Raw genomic sequence first — 25644 nt, forward strand, 5'->3', positions numbered from 1 at the left:
TATAAAGTAGTAGTAAAGATTCTAAGAAGAAGTTGGGGCTGATTTGGGTAGTCATCCTCTGTACTTCCCACCTGCCCAACAGTTTCATCCAGTTGGGAATTTGGACCTTGAAGCATGCACAAGTGGTTGTGTTCCTTTACACAAATGTTACCATGATGTGTGCCTGCGTGCAAGGAGTACTGCTGTACCTTTGCAATAGGAGCTACACTGTCTGTTCATGCCAAAGAAGATTTGACGCTAAACAACTAGGGGTTGGCCCTAATCAGTAAGGCTGGGCCCAAATCATTAAGGAACCAACAGAAATGCCAGTACTGATTTGAATGGATTTAAATAAACAAATAATCATCCAGGACTCAAAAGGACATTCAAGAACGGGGATTGCTAGTTAATAGCTTTTTATTTTAACAATTTTTCAGAAAAAAACCTTATACATAAGTTTTCAATTCATCATAAAAATGGGGGGAATTCTCAAAAAGGACACAACAAACACTGAAGAATTAACTATACGTAAGTCATTCATTCATAGTTGCATGCATATCACAACCATACCATACCTCTCAAACAATTGAAAAGACACAGGACAATATATACAATACAATGTAGGGGGTTAAAGGAGAAAAGGGGAGTAGCCACAATCTGCAAAATAATTTTTAGTAATATTCAAAAAAAGAGGCTTTAAACTAAGTACATTCCGGTATATTTAGCCTAGTGGTCAAAAATCATTGTAACCAGTGATCCTAGGTAATGTACAACAAAAAGTGGCAAGAAGAATTCATTCCATATCCTGCCGCTCTCGCAGACCAGGGTGTGGCAGGGCCTACGCGTTTCGAATCCCACCAATTTCTTTGGGATTCTCTTCAGGGCCTCATGGAGTATCTACAAAAGGAGAAGTAAAACAGAAGGAAGAATTTATAAACAACACAAGTTTGGCAGCTGTTATGTTAATTAAAGGACATAACACTGAGGAAATTTGCCGAGCAACCCAAGCGAATCCCAAAGGCCTCCAATGGGTACGACTATAAAGCGATCTAGGTAGATTTTAGGATGATGGAGATGTTGCAACAGAAAGTGCCCATGAAGGTCTGTTCTAATCTGTTTCTTTTTTAAGCGAATCAGCTTGTCAGATTCATTAGAAGATGTCGCTGTCTCGCTCAAGGAAACCGAGGAGAAAACGGGTGGGTCGCTCAGCAAACTCCTGATGTAGTCCTCAGTATACGCAAAGGTGTCCTTTTCTGCCATTACTTGGAAAACAAAGATAAAACAAAAATATAAAGGATTGTAAGATTAAGAGATTCCGCTCACAACCATACACATAAGGTAGGGAAGGAATAGTAAATGAAACCACACCTGCCACAGGAAGGAAAAATTACTTATCCTTCACTTCAAAGTGAATGAAGTATCAGAAGGAAACCTCGCGGGCGGACGCCCGCTATATCAACGCTAAACAACTAGGGGTTGGCCCTAATCAGTAAGGCTGGGCCCAAATCATTAAGGAACAAACAGAAATGCCAGTACTGATGTGAATGGATTTAAATAAACAAATAATCATCCAGGACTCGAAAGGACATTCAAGAACGGGGATTGCTAGTTAATAGCTTTTTATTTTAACAATTTTTCAGAAAAAAACCTTATACATAAGTTTTCAATTCATCATAAAAATGGGGGGAATTCTCAAAAAGGACACAACAAACACTAAAGAATTAACTATACGAAGTCATTCATTCATAGTTGCATGCATATCACAACCATACCATACCTCTCAAACAATTGAAAAGACACAGGACAATATATACAATACAATGTAGGGGGTTAAAGGAGAAAAGGGGAGTAGCCACAATCTGCAAAATAATTTTTAGTAATATTCAAAAAAAGAGGCTTTAAACTAAGTACATTCCGGTATATTTAGCCTAGTGGTCAAAAATCATTGTAACCAGTGATCCTAGGTAATGTACAACAAAAAGTGGCAAGAAGAATTCATTCCATATCCTGCCGCTCTCGCAGACCAGGGTGTGGCAGGGCCTACGCGTTTCGAATGCCACCAATTTCTTTGTGAAATAGTATCATTCCTAGCCCTTTTGAGTGTTTTACCTAAGTTGGAACACTCTATACCTTGCTTAACATACTCCGACCATAGGTAGCCTTGTCAATGTCCAGACCCTCTCGTCAGCCACCACCGGAGTAACCAAGCAAAAAGTGGTATAGAGGCCTAATCATAGGACTATTGTTATAAATTCTCACCGTCATTTATCCACTTCTCAAAAGGGAATCAGAACTCATTTCGCCTAAACGTTAACACTCTATTCAACGTGACTATATATTTTATTGAAGATAACCACTCTGCTTTGTTTTGGGGTATAGTTTTAGTCCATTTTCCGCATATTTCCCTGTGAGCCAACAATATTAAATAGAAAATTCGTTTTTTAATGCTTTGAGTGAGAGTGTCATGGTTCTCCAGTAGCCCACAAAATACAAGAGGTATGCTTACCTGGAGCTGCACTCCGAGTATTAAACACACTATATCACTTACATCTCTCCAAAAGGCTTGTAGTGACGGGCATTCCAAGAACATATGCTCATCATTACTTCTTTCCTCCCTGCATTTGGGAAATTTCGGGGTAACACCTTTCGCAAATTATGCCAACTTATATGGTGTCCAGTAGACTCTGTGGAGACAAAAAGGGTGGTTCCACCTTAAATTTGCAGCACGTACTGTGGAGTATAGCATGTTACAAGATACTTGCCATAAATTTGTCGACTGCTCTCCCGGCAAGTTCTTTTCCCACAGTGTTGCTGGCAAATTGAAGTCCCCATCAGAGCTGCCCACTAGACTCAAATACCATCTCGCTACCTCTTTTCCACTGGGCCCTCCAGATATTATTGAGGTTTCAACCGCATTCGATTGACCCGTGCCTCTCCCATCCATGAGGCTCCAGCTTTTAATTTGCAGGTATTTAAATTTAGACAGTTTCCCATCGATTATCTTCTGGGCCTCCTCCCAGGAGATCAGCTCCCCTTCATCTGCCCCTAAGTTTTTATCCCTGCCTCTTTCAGAGGACGTGCCAAGACTGTCTTTTAAATGCCAGAAACCGGTCCCCGGAAGCTTGTTTCCTTCCCAGTGTAAGAATTGGCTTGGTAGTTTGGTTTGCCCTGTTCCCATCATGCACTGGGACAGGAACAGACTAATTTGCATATAGCCAGGTTCTGAACTGGGATGGTGCAGTGAGCTAAAAAACGGTGTTGGATCTAGCCCTGATCTCTTGACTGGGTGAGAGTATTCTGCTTAATTCAGAAACTCTGTCCATCACCACCCCTTGTTGTTAAATATTTTGTCCACCCTAAGCGTGGAAGGGTATACTCAGATGTGAGTCCCTTGCTCATTGCACCATCAGGATTCAAGCAAGCCGGGCCGACGACGGCTGAAATGCCAGAAACCGGTCCCCGGAAGCTTGTTTCCTTCCCAGTGTAAGAATTGGCTTGGTAGTTTGGTTTGCCCTGTTCCCATCATGCACTGGGACAGGAACAGACTAATTTGCATATAGCCAGGTTCTGAACTGGGATGGTGCAGTGAGCTAAAAAACGGTGTTGGATCTAGCCCTGATCTCTTGACTGGGTGAGAGTATTCTGCTTAATTCAGAAACTCTGTCCATCACCACCCCTTGTTGTTAAATATTTTGTCCACCCTAAGCGTGGAAGGGTATACTCAGATGTGAGTCCCTTGCTCATTGTACCATCAGGATTCAAGCAAGCCGGGCCGACGACGGCTGAAATGCCCGAAACCGGTCCCCAGAAGCTTGTTTCCTTCCCAGTGTAAGAATTGGCTTGGTAGTTTGGTTTGCCCTGTTCCCATCATGCACTGGGACAGGAACAGACTAATTTGCATATAGCCAGGTTCTGAACTGGGATGGTGCAGTGACCAAAAAACGGTGTTGGATCTAGCCCTGATCTCTTGACTGGGTGAGAGTATTCTGCTTAATTCAGAAACTCTGTCCATCACCACCCCTTGTTGTTAAATATTTTGTCCACCCTAAGCGTGGAAGGGTATACTCAGATGTGAGTCCCTTGCTCATTGCACCATCAGGATTCAAGCAAGCCGGGCCGACGACGGCTGAAATGCCAGAAACCGGTCCCCGGAAGCTTGTTTCCTTCCCAGTGTAAGAATTGGCTTGGTAGTTTGGTTTGCCCTGTTCCCATCATGCACTGGGACAGGAACAGACTAATTTGCATATAGCCAGGTTCTGAACTGGGATGGTGAAGTGAGCTAAAAAACGGTGTTGGATCTAGCCCTGATCTCTTGACTGGGTGAGAGTATTCTGCTTAATTCAGAAACTCTGTCCATCACCACCCCTTGTTGTTAAAGACTGTCTTTTAACCATTCTGGGGACTCCGGAGAATCCTAAACCGGGGCAAGTTTACTGTAATAGCTTATGTTGACTTCTCTCCTGATGTTAAACCAAGTTTTTGCAAAGCTCTGCAGGGTTTTTAGTCGTACCTTTTTAAAATATCGTGGGTCTCCATATTTTTGTATGAACTCCTTCTCACCCCCTTGTACCTCAGATAACATTGCTTTAAACATCCTTCCATTTTCTGAGCTGTCTGGGTTACGTAATAGACATTTTCCTCCTTTTAACAGGAAAACCCAGGCATAATAAGACAAGTCAGGTATTCCTAGACCTCCTTTATCATGTTGCCGTCTGAGTTTTTTCCAGGCAATTCTGGTCCCTTTTGATGCCCAAATAAAGCTACTGATCTTTGATTGGGATTTTTTAAGCCAGATTTCTTTAAAAGCCATTGGAATATTTTGGAACAGAAAGGTAAACTTAGGCAGAATTGCCATTTTCACTAGATTTACTCTACCATAAATTATTAATGGGAAATGGGACCAACTAAGTAAGAGTTTTCCTACCGCCTTATTCACCTTTTGATCATTGACTTAAGGGATTTGCTCTACTTTCTGCACAACTTGAATTCCTAGATATCTCATCTCTTCCTTAACACAGTTTAGTTGTGAGTTAATATTCCATTTGATTACCACCGTTTCATTTTAATTAATCTCATACCCAGAAAGCTGTCCGAACCGTGCTGCCAGGTCATACGCTGCTGGTAACGCTGTATTAAGGTCTGAGGTGTACACTACTAAATCATCTGCGTACAGACCTACTTTTTTCACCCACTCCCGACAGCTAAACGGCTGTATACCTTCGTGAGATCTTATCTTTTCGGCCAGCGGCTCAATATACAAGTTAAAGAGCAGAGGGGATAAAGAACATCCCTGCCTAGTCCCCCTATAGTTATTAAAACTGCTGGAGATATTTCCATTCACTACAACTCTAGCAGTAGGGTTCTTGTATATGAGAGCTCTTGCCCTGCAGTAATTATTCCCTATGTTAGAGAGTTGTAAGATTTCCTGCATAAAAGACCAGTTAACCCAGTCAAATGATTTTGTTGCATCGCCGGTGATTGCTGCTAAAGGAATTTTAAAAGTGGTTGCGATGTCCACCGCACTGATTAAGTTGTATGTGAGATCTTTAATTCCCCTACCACACATAAAACCTTCTGATCCTAGTTTAGTAACACATCCAGTACTCCACTCAGCCTATCTGCTAAGACTTTTGAAAAGAGTGAAGTTAAAGGTTATCTTGGCAGGAAGAGTACAGGAGAGATGGAAAGCAAGTAGACTGGCACATTTTAATTATGGAGAAGGCTGCGGCAAGTTACTTGCCTGGAAGATAAAAAATGACCGAGCAAGGAACTTTATAAAAAGTTAAAATCTAATGGGCCAGAACGTTTAGTTACATCAAGGGAAGGGATCGAAGAGGCTTTAGTTAGTCATATTGGGAAAGTGTATTCTGAAAACCTAGTTACAAAGGGAGAGAAAGTGAGAGTGGTTGGGTCAAGAGGTTCCTCGTAAGCTCTCTGAGCCACAAAGTGAAGACCTAAATAGTCCAATTTTAGATTCAGAAATAAGGAAGGCTATTAAAGCAAGGAAAATGAATAAAGCTGCAGGGCCAGACGGTATCCCTGCTGAGATGGATAAAAAGTTGGAGAGCTATCTAGTCCTGGTAATGGGTAGATTGTTCAAGGAGATCTTTGAGGAGGGTAAGGAGATCCCACAATCTTGGAGTGATGCCATTATTACTCTGTTCCTCAAGCCAGATAAACCAGCTACCTGTTGTGATTCCTACAGACCAATTTCATTACTGAACTCAGAAGAATACACCTTTTGCAACAGACCTGTTAGTGACTACACTTGGGTAAAGGTTAATGGTTGATCCTGCTGAACGTTTATAAATTCAGACTTAGAAACTTTTTAGACGTCAGTATCAGAAACTGTGCAAGCCAAAATGCTGGAACCTTTAAGATCTTCACAAGGTAAAATATGTTGAACAGACCTGCTGTAGCCATGAACAACCTGCCAAAACCTGAACATGGCTGCATCTATTTCATGTAGATTTGTCTGGTTGTTCTAGTGCTCCAGCAGTGTCACAATGTTTATACGACTTGTGGTAGCACTGCTTCCTTGAGGAAGAGTCAACAGATCTTCAGTCTCAGGCTCCTCATACCCCAATCCACTTTTCCAAGGTACACTAGGTTTACCAAAACTCTTTTGTAAGCTCCACAGGAAATAGACGTTTCCAAATGGCCTACTGAAATTCTCCTAGCTAGGAGATCGCGTTCTCTGTTTGTGGGATCTTTCCCATTTTCCAGCATCGGAATGAAGATTGGAAGAAGGAGTTGGCAATAAATCATGCCAAGAAAGCAGAGGCTGATGGATCCATTCCTTGAGCAACATGCTGAAAACAGAAGTTAAAGACAGAACTGGAGCATACTCTCAATGTAATACTGTAGGAAACTAAATTAGGAAGCTGGTGGGTTGGGACGCTACAGTCTTGATGTGAACTGTGGCTGAGCTCCATGAAGCCAAAACAATCTAATTTCGAATTGTTGAACAGATTTCTGTGAGAAATCCCTCTGACACTTTTGATATATTGACAAAAGCACAACGTACCACATAATAGAAATCACACATGGTGCATATGCAGCAACATCAAAATATCTTTATAGGTAAGACAATAAAGAAGACAAAAGGCTCATTCCAAGTTGGTGTAAACGGAATGACTGTAATAAGAAAGATGCAACACAAATGAAGGAAACCTGATGCAGGGACCAAAGGTTATAATGATAGCAAATTGGAATGTTTATGGAACATAATCTAACAAAATGGTATGCTAGATGTGTCTCTCAAAACCAGCCCCTAAAGGGCAGAAATACATTTGTTCTTTCACTGTGAGAAAACAATGCCCATCGAGAACTTTGTATGAAAGAATAGTTTTTAGTTGTTTAGTCCTTAAAATTTCTATTGACTTGTAGTAGCAAATTTCTGTTTTGAAATTGGGCCAACGAAGAACTTCTGAACCGGTTCCTTAGACTGTTTCTAGTTGCAGGGAGTTCCCCATAATTACAGACCCACATTGCAAGGTCCAGTTGCAACTGGTGCCTGGGTTCCCTTTGCTGTAAATCCCAACTGCCTCAGTGCACAGGCTTTCCCCACTGGGGCATGTGTCAGGCCCAACAACCCCTACTTCTACACAATAAAGGTAGCTACAGGAGCAGCAGTCATTCAGGAGAGTTGCACAAAGATTGAATCAGAGGTGTACGCCTGCCCTATCTCCTCCAATCAAAGCATGGAGCCCTAGAATCATGCAAGCTGGCATAAATATCCTCCTCCATCTTGCGAGTGAAGAGGGGAGGGGTCCCACAAGGGCCCACTTAGACAGGCTACCTCATAGCCCATTGGTCGCTGGAGATCTACATTGGAGAATTTTATTTTCTTGCATGGACTGATGTACTTTCCAACTGTAGTTTGGAGGATTTGCACTTGTATATACTTTTGTACTGTATCTTATAGAGTTGTTTTACAAAGCTATAATATTGCCTGTGGCTCTCTACATACCCCAATAAAGTTAAAATTCCAAAACCGAGAATATCCCTACAGTCACTGCATTTACACTACCTTATATGCACTAACTCCTCCCACTACTGCATCAGTGGCACTCATTTGAAAAATCACTACTGAGAATACCACTACATTAGGTAAGGTAAATCTATAGATAAGTGTAAGGTATAGTGTTACGGTTAAGGTTTTGGTTTGCAGTTTGGTGTGGGGTTTGTTGGGATAAGGGTCATGGTAAGAGAGGTGGATAGGTTTAGTGGTATCTTTAGGGTTAGACTTTGTGTTAGGGTAAACGTTAGGACTAGGATTAAGATAAAGTAGTAGATAGCAACCATTGTAAACCAACATGTTCCTAAGAATGCTAACTGAAAGCATAATCTTTCTAGTGGCTCAAGGATTGAAGTTGATCTCAAAACTCCAGCGAATCAAAACGTCTTCATACTCCTAATCTGATTGTTCTTGAGCAATAAATGTCTTAGGTTCAGAAGGAGGATGATTATGGAACAGGAACACATACCTGTAGTTAAGAAGAATGAAGGAGGGTGTGAATCTTCCAAGTGGCAACTTCAGTCAAAAAGCCATATGTTTAATCTGATGAACTATCATAAATGGTTCAAAACATTGCAGTTCAAAATTGATTGGCAAAGTTATGAGATTCGGAAAACAGGAAGGCAACCAAAAATTCTCTTCAGGAACAAAAGAAGCAGAATGTAATCTTGATTTATCAGCATATTTGGTCATCTTGATTGGCAAAAACTTTCAAAAGCACACTGCCTATGTAACCGATTTGGCTTCGATCAATAAGAGAAGGATATTTTGTAATTTATTATGCTTGCTTTGTCATTTCATGTGCATAATTTTGACATATTCATTATTTTCTTTCTTCTATTTAACATATACAACTTTATTATTCTTTATTATTATTGTACAGTTTTAATGAGTTATCATTTGTCTGTTTTTTCACTCTTGCTTCTGTTCATGTTTTTTCTTTAATCTTCAATAAACTCCCCAAAAAAAATAAGAGAAGGATAAAAAACTCCTGGATAAAATCCTATCAGAAAAAGGGTGAAACCTTAAATGCACTATGGGTTGCATTATTATTTGAGACTTCCACTAATAGCAAGTAATAGTCCTAATTATGTGGAGCAGACTACAGCAGCACTGCAGATTTTGCTTGAAATAAGATTCATTCTGTTTGACTAGGTGAGTGAGGATGTTCACCAAAAGAACAAATATCTTATGAACCACCCAGTGCTTTACACAAGGTTCTCCAAAGGTGAGAATGACATTGAGTACCATTATCAGAAATTACTGTGTGAGGCAATCCACGATGTAAAAAAAAAAGCAGCCAAAAACACTGGACCGTTTTCTTCAGTTGTTAGTAATTATGGCTAAGGAGAACAATTGGGCCTCATTGGAAAATATGTCTACTGTAACCATTATCACAAGATATCATTCTGAAAATGGAAGATCCGCTAGACAGTTTGAAGAGATTGTGTGATCAGTAGTAACAATTGCAAATAACCAAATAGTTTCAGACATAAAGATGTATGTTGAGCACAAGTAGGACATGCAAAGACATTCCTGAACTTTAAAATGAACAGTCAGCTACCCTACAGATAGCAAAACGAAATCCATAATAGTCTTAATTTCCCGAAGACCATCTATACTATAATAAAGAGAGAGCCCAAACCTTTGAGGCGGGTAATCTCAGGAACCACAGCACCAATCACAACACCCAATATAGCGTTGGAAAGGGCAATTGCAGCAGAAGGACATAGGCTATGCAGATGCCCACCATATACATTTAAAAGGTAAAAGAACCGTGCCAGCAAAGTAGTCCCTTGTGGGCGTGTCTGCGTTGTGCTGTGGGCGTTTTCTGGGGGCGTGACAAACGCTGGGGGCGTGTGGTACGTTCCGCCCTTCATTTTTTTTTTTTTAAACATAATTTTTTTTGCAGATTCACCGTATCACATTTGTTACATAGGGTCACTTCACTTAATTCTCACTTTCGTCCATATGCATCCTCATTCTTACACAGCCTTGAGGCCCACAACCCGGAGGTCGGGCGGCGACAAACATGAAAACTTTCCAATTCCTGGTAATATGTAGGCGGTGTAACCCTCCCTCTCAGTTATGTACTCGTCTGCTTTTCTGTAGTTCCACCCTATAAACTCCCCAAACCCCTGCAAAATGTCCTCAACTCCCCCCCCCTCCCTTCCCAGACGTCCACAACCCACTCAGGAGTATTCACCTCTTTCTCATCTATGGGTTCAATCAGGAATCCCCATCTAGTTTCCACCTAGTTTTGTGACGTCCCCGTTACTGTACTAGGGCCTTCCCCAATGTCCTCTAATTCTGCCTCTTCCTCTTGTAGTGCGCTGTCCCTCAGGGCTTGGACCAGTATCTCCCAAGCCGCCGCAGTGCCCAACACGCTATCAGTCGGTTTACGGCGCGCCATCTGATATCTGTGTGTACTATCACAAGTGGCCCATTTCAAGAACTCATTGGCCCATCTCCTATGTGTGGGACCTACTCTCGCCTTCCAGTGTCGTGTGATTTCCCTTTTGGCTACCAACAAGCCCATGTCTATAAATTTGCTCGTAGTTTTATTTTTAGGCGTGTGGGGAAACCAGTGCAACAAACAGACTGCTATATCATATTGAAATGTCCTCTCCGTCACCTCCTGTAAAGTGTCGGCCACCTCTTGCCAGTATGCTCGGAGACCATGGCAGGACCATAACATGTGTACCAGCTCGGGCTCCCTCGAAAGCACATCTCGGGCATCTCGCAGTATCCGTTCCGAAGGATTTCTTAATTTTCCCCGGTGTTAGATACGCCCTGTGCAGCACATAAAAATGGATCTGCTGAAAGCGCGCGTTTCTCGTGCTGTTTCTGGCCCGTCTCACTAAACCAGCCCAAGTCGTTTCTGGGATCTCTCTATCTAGGTCAGCCTCCCATTTGGCTTTCAGCGCCGACAGCGGTGGCAAATTTTCCCGCAACATTCTCGAGTACAGACAAGTCACTGCTTTATAGGTTCCGGCTGCCATCATAGTATATTGGCAGGCCATAGTTGTCTTTGGCTCTACAAGCCCTTCCCTCCAATGCGCCTGAATGGCCCTAGTCACTGCGGCGTGCACCAAGTATCCTCCCCTAGGCAGCTCATATTTTCCATGTGTGGACTTTCAACCAAGCGTGAGAGTCTCCTTATGTTTATTGTCGTGCTCCGAGCAGGTATAAACCCCGACTGGTCCTCGTGGAATAATTCGGGCATGTGCCGTAGGAGCCTCTATGCTAGTATGGAACTTAATATTTTATAGTCCGTGTTCAACATGGATAGCGGCCTATAAGAGGCTGGGTGTTCGCTATCCCTCCCTGGTTTCAGTAGTGGAATCACCAAGGCCTCTCGCATGGATTGGGGCAATTGACCGGTCTTCCTAGCCTCATTGTATACCGTATGTAGCCTGGGCGCCAATAGGTCTATATATGTGCTATAAAATTCAATGGGTAGCCCATCCAGGCCCGGCGTTTTGTTACGAGCCATTCGTTTAATTGCCCCTCTGATCTCACCTAGTTCTATATCCCTTCCTAGTGCGGTCGCCTGTTCCTTCTCCAAGTGTGGTAACTGAAGATCCCGAAGAAAGGCGTGTATGTCGTCCTCCCGCCCCACTAGCGCACTGCTATAAAGGGTCGTGTAATAGCTCTGAAAACAGTCCAGTATCCCCATCTGGGAGTAGTGCAATTGACCCTCTGCCCCCTCAATCGCTAGTATCGGAGAGCTACGCCTGGCAGGATTAGCTAGCCACGCAAGTAATGCTCCAGCCTTGTCCCCCTTAACATGGGCCCGAAGCAAATATGCCTTATGATCGAAGCTGCGGAGGCGTTCCACCTCTACCGCCACTGCCTCCTTAGCCGAATTGACCTCTTCCTGTAAGTCAGGGCGCCCCGGTCTAGCCCGCTCAGCGTCCCTCAGTGTAGAGTCCGCCTTTCGCATATCCTCCAACAGTGCCCGTCTCGCGCCCGCGTGTTTCCCTATGCACTGGCCCCTAACCACCACCTTAAAAGCGTTCCACTCCGTCGCCCTGGAAGTCGTGGACCCCTCGTTTTCCCCGAAGTAGTGGGTGATTCCCTCCTCTAGGTCCGCTCGAAAAGGCGGATCTTCCAATGTCTCGGGGCGCAGTCTCCAGGTCGGGACCCGCGATATCTCCAAGACCCAGCCCAGTCCCAGCAGCAACGGATTGTGGTCCGAAATTGTCCTGGTCAGGTATTCGGTTCTGACCACCGTCTGCCCGACCTCCCTGGAGCACAACATCGTGTCTATTCGAACATGTAGGTCGTGGAGGCTCGAAGAGAACGAGTAATCTCGCTCCGCAGGGTGTTGCATGCGCCATGCATCCACCAAACCCCACCGTTCCTGCCAATCGTGTCTACCTTTCGTGAGGCGGTGAACTGGGGAATCCGCCAGAGGCGGGTGGGATCTATCCAGTGTCGTGTCCGCTACTGAGTTGAAGTCCCCCCCCAATTAGGATCGGGCCTTTTAGGAAGTGTGCCAGTGACCCCGATAGACTAGTGAAAAAGGTCACCTGATCAGTGTTTGGCGCGTAAATGCTACATAGTATAATGTCCCTGCCCCTCAACCTGCCCTCCACTGCCACATAGCGTCCCTCTGGGTATATAATGTGCCTGGTCGCCTGAAACGGGACCCCCGCCCTGATCCATATCAATGCCCCCCTAGCAAACGCTGAGTAAGCAGTGTTAAATATTTGGCCCCTCCATCTCTTTTGTAGTGCTATCCCTTCCTGCTTTGTGATATGCGTCTCCTGCAGCATAGCAATGTGTACCCCTCGACGGACCAGATAGGCGTGTACTTTATGTCTTCGTGCCATTGAGTGCAGCCCCCGCACATTCCAGGTTATACATCTCACTTCACTGGCGCTAGTCATTGTCCCATAGTTCGTAGTTCAGTTTCTGTCGCTGACCAGTGTCATCGTGAGTGGTGGAGTCTCCCCAACTAATCTTCCAAACTTCTGGCATAGTATTCCCCCCCGCTTCTGCGTTAGCCTTTGCCACAAAATCAGAACAACCCCAACAATACCCTCTACCACCCCCCCAGAATAGGCCCCAATGTCAAACTATCAGTACCCATCCAAACTAGATCAATCCCCTCAACTGCCAGACTAAGTCACGGTCGTAACCGTGAGCGCCTTAAGGGCAATCGGGTTGCGGCTAGGTCCGAAGGTAGAAACAACCGCCCTCCCCGCCCCCACTTAGTAGCGGCGGTCTGATCACCCAGTCTGAGCCCCCCCACAGCAATATCTCACAAGTCACGCCTTCTTTCCTCTGTTGGAGTGTCCTTCTAGTGTTCGCTGCACATCAAATGTTCAGGATCTCCTCCGAGGTCTTTGGAGTCACCAGCGGGCCCTTGGTGCTGCATGTCTCTGAGGCCTCCGACTCCGACCCTGTGTCCTTTGTCTCCGAGTGCGAACCCTGCTGCGATTGGGAGGCGCCTGCATTCGACATCGATTCAACTGCCAGCAATGCAGCCTGTTTCTCTGCCTCTGTTTGAGACACCGATGGTTTTTTCGAGCCTTGTCGTCGCCATTGCAGCCTCTGTGATTTCCGCGTCTGTGTCCTTGCCCACTCCCGCTCCTCTCGGACCCTGGCCCCGTCCGTGGCTGCTTTATACGTTTCCCACCAGTCCCAGGCATCCGCCGATGTAGGGAAGAAGTGTGTCGTATCGTCCAAAACAACTCTCAATTTGGCCGGGAAGAGCAGGGAGTATCGAATTCCCTCATTCCGCAGTTCCCGTTTTATGGACAGAAAAGAGGCCCGCAGCTTCTGCGTCTCAAATGTATAGTCCGGAAACAAAGTCACCTTACTGTTTGCTACTTGGAACGGCCCCATTTCTCGGGCCCGCTGGAGCAGGAGGTCCCTGTCCCTGTAGTGTAGCAGTTTGGCCACTACTGGTCTCGGAGGCAAACCCGGCTTGGGGGGCCTAGCCGGAACTCGATGAGCACGTTCCAGGGTGAAGAATGGCGATAGTCCCTCCGGTGCTACCTGAGTCTTAAACCAATCGTCCAGGTACCCTATCATATCCTCCCCTTCTGTTTTTTCCGGCAGACCCACTATCCGGACGTTACTGCGGCGGCTTCTATTTTCGGCATCCTCGGCCCTCCTCTCCAGCGTTTGTATCCTCTGCAAAGCGTCCGATAGCCGTGCTTCCATGGTTTTGTGGGCCGGGGCTAGGATCTCTAAAGTGTCTTCCGTTTCTTTAACTCTATCCTTGAGTTTGTCATGATCAGCCCGCAGGAGCCCCAATCCCGTTACCACCTGCGCAATGTCCTGCTGCAAGGCATCTCTGGTTACTGCAATAGCCTCAAGGATGCGGTCCTGAAGTTGCTGTAGGTCCGCTGGTCCCGCAGTGCCCCCCTCCAAGGGTTCGGTGGTCGCGGCCCCCTCGGGTTTGCCTTTGGTTTTCCCCATGGCGTGATGGCCGCAGGCGCTCTGGTGTCCGTAAGCTGTGTTAATTTCCTCCCGCCTGCAACTACTTGCTTCTCTTCCACCTCAGCTCGCCAGCGCCGCGGCCGGCACGTCACCAGGGGGGGGCGTCCACTCCCGCAAGCTCAGCTAGGGCTTCGTGGCTGTTGCGACCTCTTCTACCCCTTATCGCCGTCTCTGTAGCGGTGGGAGCCACTGTGCGCTCGTATCAATCGCTCCCCTCAGTGAGTCTCCCCACCGGATTGCAGTGTTCCTTCTCTACCCAAGCACGGGTTCACCCGCACACCCGTCCAATGCTGCGATAGGATCATAGGGCCCAAGTCTCATTCCCGTCGCGTCAGGGGCCTGCTTCCCAATGGCGTCTCCGCAGTAGGGCGGCTCATCGTGCATCTGCCGCCGGCTCTCTTCCAGGGCCGCGCAATAGGGCAGTGGCGGCGCCGCAGCTGACCCCAACTGAGGTCGAACAGTCAAGCTCCCGTCGTCGGAACCACACTGCGCCCCCAGGAGAGCAGCCAAGCCCTGGACAGCGCCGACCGAGCCCGTCGAGCCTCCACTTATCTCAAGCGCGGGTCAGGTATCACGAGCCACTGCCGGGGGCCAAGGCCGCGAGTTCCTCCCACTGCTGTAGGGTTTCACCGGAGGTATTTGGGTTACAGGATCAAGTCTCCGCGTAGACCTGTATGGCCCGGGCGTAGATCTCGCGAGGCCAGTTCACTCAGCCTCTCCACTCGGTCCTCCACAAACCACCAGGGACCACTGGGCCGCCTCAGATCCTACGATAGCCCCCAGGGCCGGCGTTTAAGGGCAGGGCCTCTCACGTGTCCCACTGGGCTCCTTCTCCCCCAATGTGGGCAGCGGTCACCGCACCAAACGCGTTGCCTCCTGCTACAGCATACCGGCTCCTTGCTCCCACTCCTTGCAGAAAAAGTTACGAGGCGCCTCTTCCGGCCAGGGCCGGCGTATCTGTACACCGCTCCGCACTCTATGCGAGCCGGGAGCCTTACCGACCCCCAGGGATCTCTCGATCTTCCTTCGTCCGCGTGGGGGGCAGTCGCCACCTCGCTGAAGCCTCAGCCGGCCAGGGACCGGATAGGATAGCCGTCGCCTCTGCCTCCCGGCACCTCGCAACACCCTCTATCGCCTTCGCGGCGCCGGAGTCCCAGCTCGATTCAGGCCGAGGCTCGGCAACCCCACAGTCTGCACCGGGCTTGCTTCAACTTCGCCCAGTCTCTCGCGCTGCGGGCAGGACGCTTCCCCCGGCTGCTCAGCCGATGATGAGGTACCTCCTTCGCAGCGACGCTGCGACGTCTCCTCCGATCGCAGCACCAGCCGCCATTTTCTGCCCCTCCGAGTTCTGGCCCGCGATGGTCCTGTACCTCGCAGGCTGGCTGACACCCCGCTCCTCTGTTCGTCCGAGGCTGCAGTTACTGTTCGTATTGCCTCCGGACTGCGTGCGGAGGCTTCCGCGGGTGTCTCCACTCCTTTTAGCAGGATGATTGCGGGGATCAGGCGCGGAGCTCCAAGCTCACGCCGCCATTCCCTTCGGCTCTGTAGCCACGCCCCCCTACGTTCCGCCCTTCATGCCATGTCTCATATCGTGTGCTGTGGGCGTGTGCTGGGGGCATGGGCGTGTGCGGGGCGCGGAATTACGGGAAAAAAAAGCAAGCATTGTGCCCAATATTTCATTCTTTTCTTCCCAGGTTCTGTACATTCCACCTCCGGGTGTCCACCTTTCTCCCTTTAAATACCCCTGCACCCCATAAACATAACCCACCCTTACTCCTTAAAATACTCCAACACCCTTAAACACTAACCCATCTTAACCCTATAAATATATCCTGTACCCCAAAACACAAACCTATCCCTAAACCCTAAAAATTCCCCTGTACCCCAAAACCCAAACCTAGCCCTGAACCCTATAAATACCCATGTACCTCAAAACCGAAACCTACCCCGGAACCCTAAAAATACCCCTGTACCCCAAAACCTAGACCTGAACTCGAAAAATACCCCTGTACCCCAAAACCCAAACCTAACCCTGAACCGTAAAATACCCCTGTACCCAAAACCCAAACCTAGCCCTGAACCCTTAAAACACCCCTGTACCCCAAAACCCAAATCTACCCCTGAACCCTAAAAATACCCCTGTACCCCAAAACCCAAACCTAGCCATGAACCATAAAAATAACCCTGTACCCCAAAACTCAAACCTACCCCTGAACCCTAAAATACCCCTGTACCCCAAAACCCAAACCTAGCCCGTAACCCTTAAAATACCCCTGTACCCCAAAACCCAAACCTACCCCCTGAACCCTAAAAATATCCCTATACCCCAAAACCCAAACCTCGCCCTGAACCCTAAAAATACCCCTGTACCCCAAAACCCATACCTATCCCTAAACCCTAAAACTACCCCTGTACCCCATAACCCAAAACTATATGTGAACCCTTAAAATACCCAAACACCCCAAAACATATACCTCAGTACCCCAAAACATATACCTCTATACCTATACTTACCTTATCCAAACATTAGAAAAAACATGCTTTTACCATTCATGCATTTACAACGAATTTCGTTGTAAATGTATGCGTGGTAAAAGCATATAAAATGTAATGCCATGCGTTATAATGGCATTGCGGAGTCATGGTACTTTCGTAATGAAAGTATGCGGAGTGATGGTTTGCGGAAAGAAAGTTGCGGAATAATGGGTGTTTACCCTCCCCCGGTAAGTACATTGGTGGTACGGCGGCCCACATCTCCAGCAACATACTCATATTTTTTTACCACCGATTTGAAAAATGCACAGGTCTCTCTCATTGATGGCCAGCACCGACATACACTTTTAGACACACCTCCCGTCACAAGTTCTAGAATTGCGAACTTTAGAGCTGGGTTCGAATCTCGGCATCAGCTCAACATCCTGCGATTCCAGGCAAATCGCTTTGTCTCCCCGTGCCTACCACAAATGAATGTGTTCTTCTGTAATATAAATTGTGCTCATGCCATGTTGTCGAGTTCCCGCTATATAATATTGCAAGGAAAAATAAAGTAGGGAAACTCGAGTTCACACACTACTGAACGCGCACTCTTAAGTGCATCAGCAGTGCACTGTGAATCGGAGCGTTTCACAGGCCTGTCACAGATAAGAAATGCTATCAGAACTAAATCCTACAAAACAATATACTATTGGCCGGCAGCAATTCATACCTGGACAACGTCGGGACGGGCTGCTAGTAGGGAAATAAATCATGACACATGTTCATTACATTCATTTGTAATTATTATGTTTTGACAAAAATACAGTTCCTTTCGGCAAAGTAGAGAAGTCTTAACCTGAAGTTCTTCTAATTTCCTATGATTGACCTGTTCTTGAGCCTTCTGTACCTTGCCTTAAAAGGATAGCTCAGCTGCAACCATACGCTAAGAGGAATCACAGGCTGAGCCTATGTGAGCAATGACACAGGATCTCGAAGCATGCGCTAACACATTCTTCAAAACAGAGATGTATGTGTAATCAATCGTGCACAGGAAAATGCCCACAGGAAAGTGAGGATCTCTAAAATGTGTAAATGAGGACCAATCCAAATTAGCAGAATTCTTATTATGATCGAGAGAAAAACCACAACCATTTAGTCTATCTGACCTACAAGATCAGATGAAGGTATTGGAGCTTAGACATCACAGGTTTCATATGTTCTTTGTGTGTTGCAGAGTTTTTGAAAACAATCAAAACACTACAATATCATCCAAATTAAGCAATTTCAAAGTTATCCAACTCATTAGAAAAGATGGAAATCATTAAACGTGGAAAATTTGAGGAGCCATCCACAAACCAAATATCATGCAACGATATTCAAACTGCCTAAACGGGATATTGCAACCAGTTTGCTACTCAGTCTTCATTTATTCACGGCAAATGATTAGCAACTCAGATATGTACCTTTGTAGATATGTCTGCATCATGAACTGACTTCAATAGATCCTGTATATGCAGTAGAGAATATCTGTGCTAAACTGTGATTTGATTTAAACCTTTCTAATGAATACAAGGTTGAAAAGCCAAATCTTTCTTGGGTACAAAATAATGGTCCGCTAACAAGTGATGAAGAAGAAACAAACTATTTTTTAAATGCTCTAGTCAATCAGCCTTCTTTTTCCCAATCAAGGAATGAATTTGTCCAAAAGGAATAACAGCGCCTGGTGCAATTGCTGTTGTGCAGTCATGTTTGTTTTGAGGTGGAACAGAGCAAGCCTTTAGCTTGGCAAAAACAGATGACAAAATATCATACTGCAGTGGCATTGATGGTTAGCCACTATTAAATTAATCCGTCAAATATCAATTACTTTCTTAAGCATAACTATAATCATGATTATCATGATTTGGTGTGGCTCACTGGTTAGAGGCGGCAGACCCGGAAGCAGAGAACGGCCCGGGACCAGGGTTCAATTCCCGACGCGGCAGGGTCTTGGACCAGGGTCAACGGACTCGATAATTCTCGCCTCGGTGCCTACTCTAATTAGGGATCACACTCGGCAACTCTGGGCATTAGCTTGCCTCATCTCCACAACGGCCCCCCACATACGCCGGGGATGCCTGGTTTCACCTTGGAGATACCCAGTAGGGACCATCTCACAGGGAAAGCCAGGACGGGTTCCCCAGCGGTCTACAGCGCAGAGATACTCCTTCGGGAGTCGATTCTAGCGCTTTAGAAACCCACAATCAATCAATCAATGATAAACCTGTAATAATAAATTAAACTGTTAGAGTTGACCAGTTCAAAAGAGGCCTCCCATGTTTATCCCGAAGATGCGGTGAACCACCAACTGCTCAAGTTACTTCAAAAGTCCTCTTGGCTCTCTTATAGATCGATTGATATCCTGATGGTTAAACATACCACAGGTGTCACTGTCGAACAAAGCAGAACTACTGATAGTCTCTCCCTTTCCTGTCTTGATATCAATCTGCAATAGAAATAAATGATCATCAGCGATCAAATATGAGGACTTCCTCACTTCTTCAGGCTTGAATCACATGTCAAGGACCACTACAATCCAGGTGCTGTCCAGCTTTGCACCAGAACTCCTTCTCACTTAGTCAAACGACCTCCTACTTGCTTTGTGTCTACCTCATCTGATTGACCAGTCAATGAAACATTTGGGAAATTAGAATCACTTCCACAAAACATATTTCTTTCCTTCTGTGTCTCTCATAATCTATGTTCAACTAACCACACTTAATCAAGATTACCACAAAATGAAATAGGATGTTGCGGGTGAAGCCAATTCATCCCTAATAACCTCTTTGAGCTCAGGCAGTTTCAGCTGCCATTGTTAAACAAGCATCGGCATAGCCAATAGGTCTCGCTTTTGGGACCTTGTAAGTATTTAGTTATGCAGCACAATATCCTTGGTGCAATAACATCAACTGTTGCATGACTTAAAATGTATAAGTTCCCAAAGGGTTTTTTATTTTTAATAATAATAATCTTTATTTGGATATAAAATAACTTCCTTAAAAGAAGTGCCAACAGCAATACACATTGTAGGAGCAAAAATAACATCAATGATCTACTTTAAGTGGATAAAAGTTCCCACATTGCATTGTGCAGTTCCCTATTGAACAATCCAAGTGACGTTTAAAAATGACTTTTTAAAAAAAAAAAAGAAGATAAAAGATACGGAGTTTGTTATACAGTGATTTACCGTGTTAAACTTGTAGGCCCACCCGCCGTTAATAAATAATTACAAATGTTAATAAAGAGATCAGATAAAATAGCAACAGCAGGTCAATGGCAGCAAATCATGATAGTGCAACGATAAATAAAATCAGTTACAGATAATACAGCTTGGTTTAGGCTGCTCCCAACATGAGGGGAGCATGCAAAAAGTTGCGATATGCAAAGCGTATAAACAGTATAAGGCCGATATTTAAAGCTGTATTTTCTGGGCATAAGGCCGCAATGATTGCCTGTCTGCAGGACCGGATTCCCAACCTATTCCACTCCACTTTCAATTTACGTCTGCGCTGTACCATGAGTGCTGGGCAAAGACAAACCACATGCTCCAGAGTTTCAGCCGTCCTGCCGCACCCTCTGCACCCTATTTCATCTGACGTGCGACGCCAGCCTGGCAGATCTTTTAAAAATTGCCAGTCACCAAGTCTGATAGCCATAAAACTGAGTTTTAGGTGCAGGGAGTAGGTGCAGGACAGATAGGTTGCAGGAGCTAAACGCCCGTACGAGTTCATAATGGCCCAGGCGTGTCTACGTTTGGCAAGATGATTTTTATCCATGATGAGGGAACTTATTCGGACGCTTTTCTTAATGGTGGATTTAAATCCTGTCATACTGGGGTTGAGATCCCATAAGTCACCCGCAGAGAGTTCTTGAATATACTCCTTAAAGAGGCACCCGTACGTACCCCCTGGGTTTTTCACAAATATATCTTGCCAAACTAGTGACTCCAATGAGCCTATGTCTGCTTGTCTGAATTTGTGGCAGAGATTTAGAAATGTGCCAATGCTGGAGGCTTCATAGTTTAATAAACCAAATTCTAGCCTAATCTGGGCAGCAGAGGCATTTTTGGGCAAACGAAGGACTTTTTTATAAATTTTAGTCACGTGTTGGTTTAAATTCATGTTCAGTTTACCCCTGAAAATCTCATTACCATATGACAGTGTCGGGCCTATTTTTGCTCTCATGACCTCTAGTAGAGGAGTTAAGCTTGGGCCAGACAATTTTTTTGAGAGCTTAGAGAGGGCCACCTGTAGGGTCACAGCTTTAGCAGATATCTCCTTACGCTGTTTCGCAAAATTGCCCCTTGAGTCGAGATTGACCCCTAGGTATTTGTATACACTTCCTACTGCAATGGTCATGTTGTTATATGACCATCCTCCCCCGACTTTTCTTTTTTTTCCAAAGATAACCACGAGTTTTCTTTAGGTTAACCTCCAACAGGTTTGCAGTGGTGTAATTGTATAATTTTACCAGGAGCCTTTGTAAACCAACGCGTGTTAGACTGAGAAGCACTAGGTCATCAGCGTAAAGCAGGTTGCTTATGGGAACACCACCCACCTTTGGGGGGTGACTATTTGTTTCATCTAAAGTTGTCATCAGGTCAGCAATAAACAGATTAAAAAGAAGTGGGGCCAGCACACAGCCCTGTTTGACACCCCTAGTTGTCATGATTTTCCGAGAGAGATGTGTGCCGGACCCCAACTTCACCTGAACCCATGTACCTGAATGTAACTGAATTATTGCCTCTAGAAGTTTTCGAGGGATTCCCCATCTCCTTAGCTTTTCCCATAGGGCTGCCCTGGGGACCCTGTCAAAAGAGGCTTTAAAATCAACAAAGCAGCAAAAAACAGCCCTAGATGTTAAGCATGCTTTATCAACAATGATGGCTAATGTCAATAAGTTAGTCATGGTTCCGGATTTGGCAATGAAGCCGGTTTGGTTCATTGGTATCAGATTCTTCTCCTCCGCCCATGCTCTCAGCTCATTCAGGAGAATGCTCGCGTAGTGTTTGGCCTCAATATCCAAGAGAGCTATCAGTCTGTAATTGTTTGGTGATGAATGGGGACCTGATTTGTAGATTGGGTGGATTATCGCTCCACGCCAGGAATCCGGTATAATCGAGGTTCTAAGGGAATAATTAAAAAGGTTGGTTAGATACCCGGACCAGAGGGGTAGATTAGATTTAAATAAGTTCTGAGGTAGTCCATTGGGACCCGGTGCTCCGTCCGCTCTTGCTTTCAACAGGACTTTGGTGACCCTTTCTTGAGTTGTCTGAAGATCGTCGGTGCTGGAGTCCAAGCTACCAGTAGACCTGCTCCCACTTTTGCTCGGGCTTGTCGACGCCAACCTTGGCGGACATGCGTCTATTGGCACAATTCCTTCTGGGGACTTAAAGTGATCCACTAAAAAAGCGGACCAGCTGGCTTCTTGTATATTTGCTGAGCCGGAGCTGGACTTACCAGAGTTTTGCCGGTTAATTAAGGCCCAGAATTTCCTTGCGTTGTGGTTTTTGCTCTCCCATATTAGTTTGCATCAGAATTCATCTTGTTGGAGTTGCTTTTCTTTTTGTACTGCCTGCCTAAATGTTTTTTGGGCGAGTTTATACACCTTAAGAAGCTCGTTATCTCCTGGGGATTTCATCAGGGACCGCAAGGCGCTATTTGTAAGTGTTTTCAGTGCCCTTGTCTCTCGTGAAATTACGCCCTGGCAGGTAACGGAATCTGTCCGAGAGAACTGTTTGGTTGGAAATAGCGTTATAAGTTTTAAACAAAACGTTGTCCATGCAGCAACTGGGAGAAGCCCCAGATCGGAGCCGGCTGAAATAAGGGCCAAGCTTGCCTCCGTGACAAGGGGTATTATTTCGTCACTCCATCTTAGGCGTTTCAGGTTGTCACAGTGCATTCCTGTAAATGTAATTGGAGCAGATTTATGGGACTCTGGCTTTATTTTAAGGGTTAAGAACTGGGGACGATGGTCGCTTTCAGTTCGTGGTTGAATACTGAAGTTGTCCAGATGCTTCAGCAGAGCCAAGTTGCAGATAGTGTAATCTAAGTAGGAACACTTGCGACCATTCGTCCAAGACCAGTTTGGTGGTGTGTCATTAGTGGACCTTCCATTTATTACCAAAAGTCCTGCACTGTGTAGTTGCAACACACAGAGTTCCCCCAAACTGCAGTAGGCTTGGTTTAGCGGTTTGGATTGCGCCTCAACTTCTGCAGATGCAAGTGGGGTTAGCCCTTCAAGATCTTCCATATTGTCCTGGAAGAGGTTGGTATTAAAATCCCCTGTGATTATACAATCGGCATACTGTTGGTCCACGGCCAAGTCCCTCACAATTTTCATTAAACGTGTTAGATGTATCTTTTTGGAGTGGGTACTGGGATTGATGTAAATATTAAGCAGTAGGAGGGGGCGTTGGTTATTCCATGAGTTGATTTTGACTCCCAGGACCCAGTCTTTGTCGATGTTCAATGGCATAATCGGGCCTTTTAAATTGTTAGAGACATAAATCGACAGGCCCCCTTTTGGGTGGCCATAGAGACATTCTCTGACCGCCGGTTTCCAAAATTCAATAAAGTCGGTCACTGGGATGGTTTGGGTGGCCCATGTCTCTTGTAGTGCTATTACGGTGTGCCCGAATATAAAAGAGTGTGTATCCAAGTTGGTGATTTTATTTTGGAGGCCGCTAATGTTCCATGAGCACAAAGCAAATGAAGGGGCTCGTTCCAGAATTGAGAGTTCTGTGGATGGAAGTGCTTGAGATGCCATTTGAACAGAAGCCTTGACATTTGGATGTCGTGGATGGAGCTCCAGGGGTCAGGCCATTTTATTGCAAGCCAACACAGCTGGAAGCCACCCCCAATCTTGAGAATTATCCGGATTAACATTTCTGTTCAAGGGGGTTAGATTCCCCTCTGTTATGCCTAAGGCGTTTTTTAGACTGGAGTAGGGCCTACTTTTGATTCCTGGTGCGGTACTTTCAACTTTTTGCTGGGTATCCTGATGGTTTACCAGTAATGAAGGGTAACCTGGGGGATTGTACGGGTACATTTTGATGCCCCATTCCCGAAAGATTGCCCTTTGCTCGATAAATACTTGCGCCTAGGTTGATGATTTAAATGACACCAGGGTTCCCTCTGATTGTTGTGAACCTCTTGGTGGAAGGAATTCAATAGAGTCAATGTCTTCAGATGTAAGGGCCTCAAATCCCGGTGCCCTATTTGCTAGTTTTATTATATTTGATCTGTTCAGGAAGTCGTGCCGACCCTTGGAAGTGTATTCTGGGGCAAAGAGTATTCTGGCAACCACGGTGCTGCTTTTAGCACTCTTACTGCTGGGACTTGCGTTGGGATGAGGGGTTCTTTAGATTAGACAGCCTACGTCTGGGCCCGATCGAGATTGAAGTGAAGTTGATGGACCTGTGCCTAGTGACTCACAGTTAGGGGGTGGAATTGATTCATTGTTATGAATTTTTTTTACAGAACTAAGTCCAGGTGTTGGATTTACCTGAGTTGGTTTATTATTATGTATAACTTTTACAAAACTGTGACCAATGATTCGATTAGCCTGCAGGGGTGCACTAGGTATGCGGGTAGGTTGAGGTTGGTTTCTCATAACTGCACTCGTTGGCTGGATCGGGTCACTAGGGTTGACCCTTAATGGTTCAATTATGGGTTGACACCCAGTTGCTGCTGGTTTTAAGGCAGTAATGATATGGTCCTGTCTACAGCCCGGGGTCTGTTGACAGACACTTGGGGCTGAATCAACCTTAAGTACACCTTGGCTAGTATTTGCTGTCTGAGGTGTGTTTAGATCTTTTTTATTACTAGCATTTAAGAATAATGGAAATAATTTAGGAGGGTTAATTATTGGGTTTAATCTTGTTTTATTCCTCTGTTTGTGCTGGCGTTTGCGCTCCCTCTTACTAATATGTGGGGGAGGGGCAAAGGGTGTGTCTGAAAAGGGGGTAGCCACAATGGCCACCGTGGCTTCGCTCACAGGCACCGTTTCCCTCTTGTCGTTGGTAGAGTGCGACTCCCCATGTACTGGGCCAATGTGTGTGGCTGGGGGCGCACGTGGTGCCGCTGCCGTAAAGAGGTCTTTGGGGCAATGATGCCCGTCTCGCTTGGCGATCTCAGTTACCAAAGGGTTTGACCCCCCACTCGAGTATGGCCTGATCACTTGGCCTTTCACAGTGTTGGATGGTTCTGGGATCACAGTTAAAAGGTTTTGATTTGGCTGAAGCAAACATTCGGGTTGGTTACCTCCCTTCAGTAGCTTAACCTCACTTATGACCGTAGATAAAAAGGCCGGGAGCGAGGACAGCGAGTCAATGATGGGCGAGCAGCAGCAAACAGATTGCACTAATTTAGAGGATGATTGTGCTCCTGTGATTAGATTATTTAATTTATCTAATTTGTTGTCGATCCCTGCTGTGAACAGTGCTAGAGTATTTAGCAGGTCGACCTGGGTGTCCAGTTTATCCGAATGATAATTTAAAGCAGTGACTGTTGATTGGAAGGTGAGTAATAGTTGGGGCCAAATACTCGAATTGGTGGACGCGTCTGGCTGTAGCTCTATTTTTGGTGTTAAGTTAGACGGGTTCTGGGAATCTTTAAAGAAGAGTGACAGGTCCGCTAGCAGTTGGTCATTGAGGTCTGTTTTTTGGGAAGGTT

General features: G+C 45.6%; 1 protein-coding gene across 2 annotated transcripts in view; it reads left to right on the plus strand.

The window, feature by feature from the left end:
- MALT1 (MALT1 paracaspase) overlaps window positions 1-25644 on the plus strand; it is a 716169-nt gene that overhangs the window by 517238 nt on the left and 173287 nt on the right. The gene's annotated exons all lie outside the window — the stretch shown is intronic.

This window comes from Lissotriton helveticus, chromosome 2_1 (assembly GCF_964261635.1).
Source record: "Lissotriton helveticus chromosome 2_1, aLisHel1.1, whole genome shotgun sequence".
NCBI classification, from domain to species: Eukaryota; Metazoa; Chordata; class Amphibia; order Caudata; family Salamandridae; genus Lissotriton; species Lissotriton helveticus.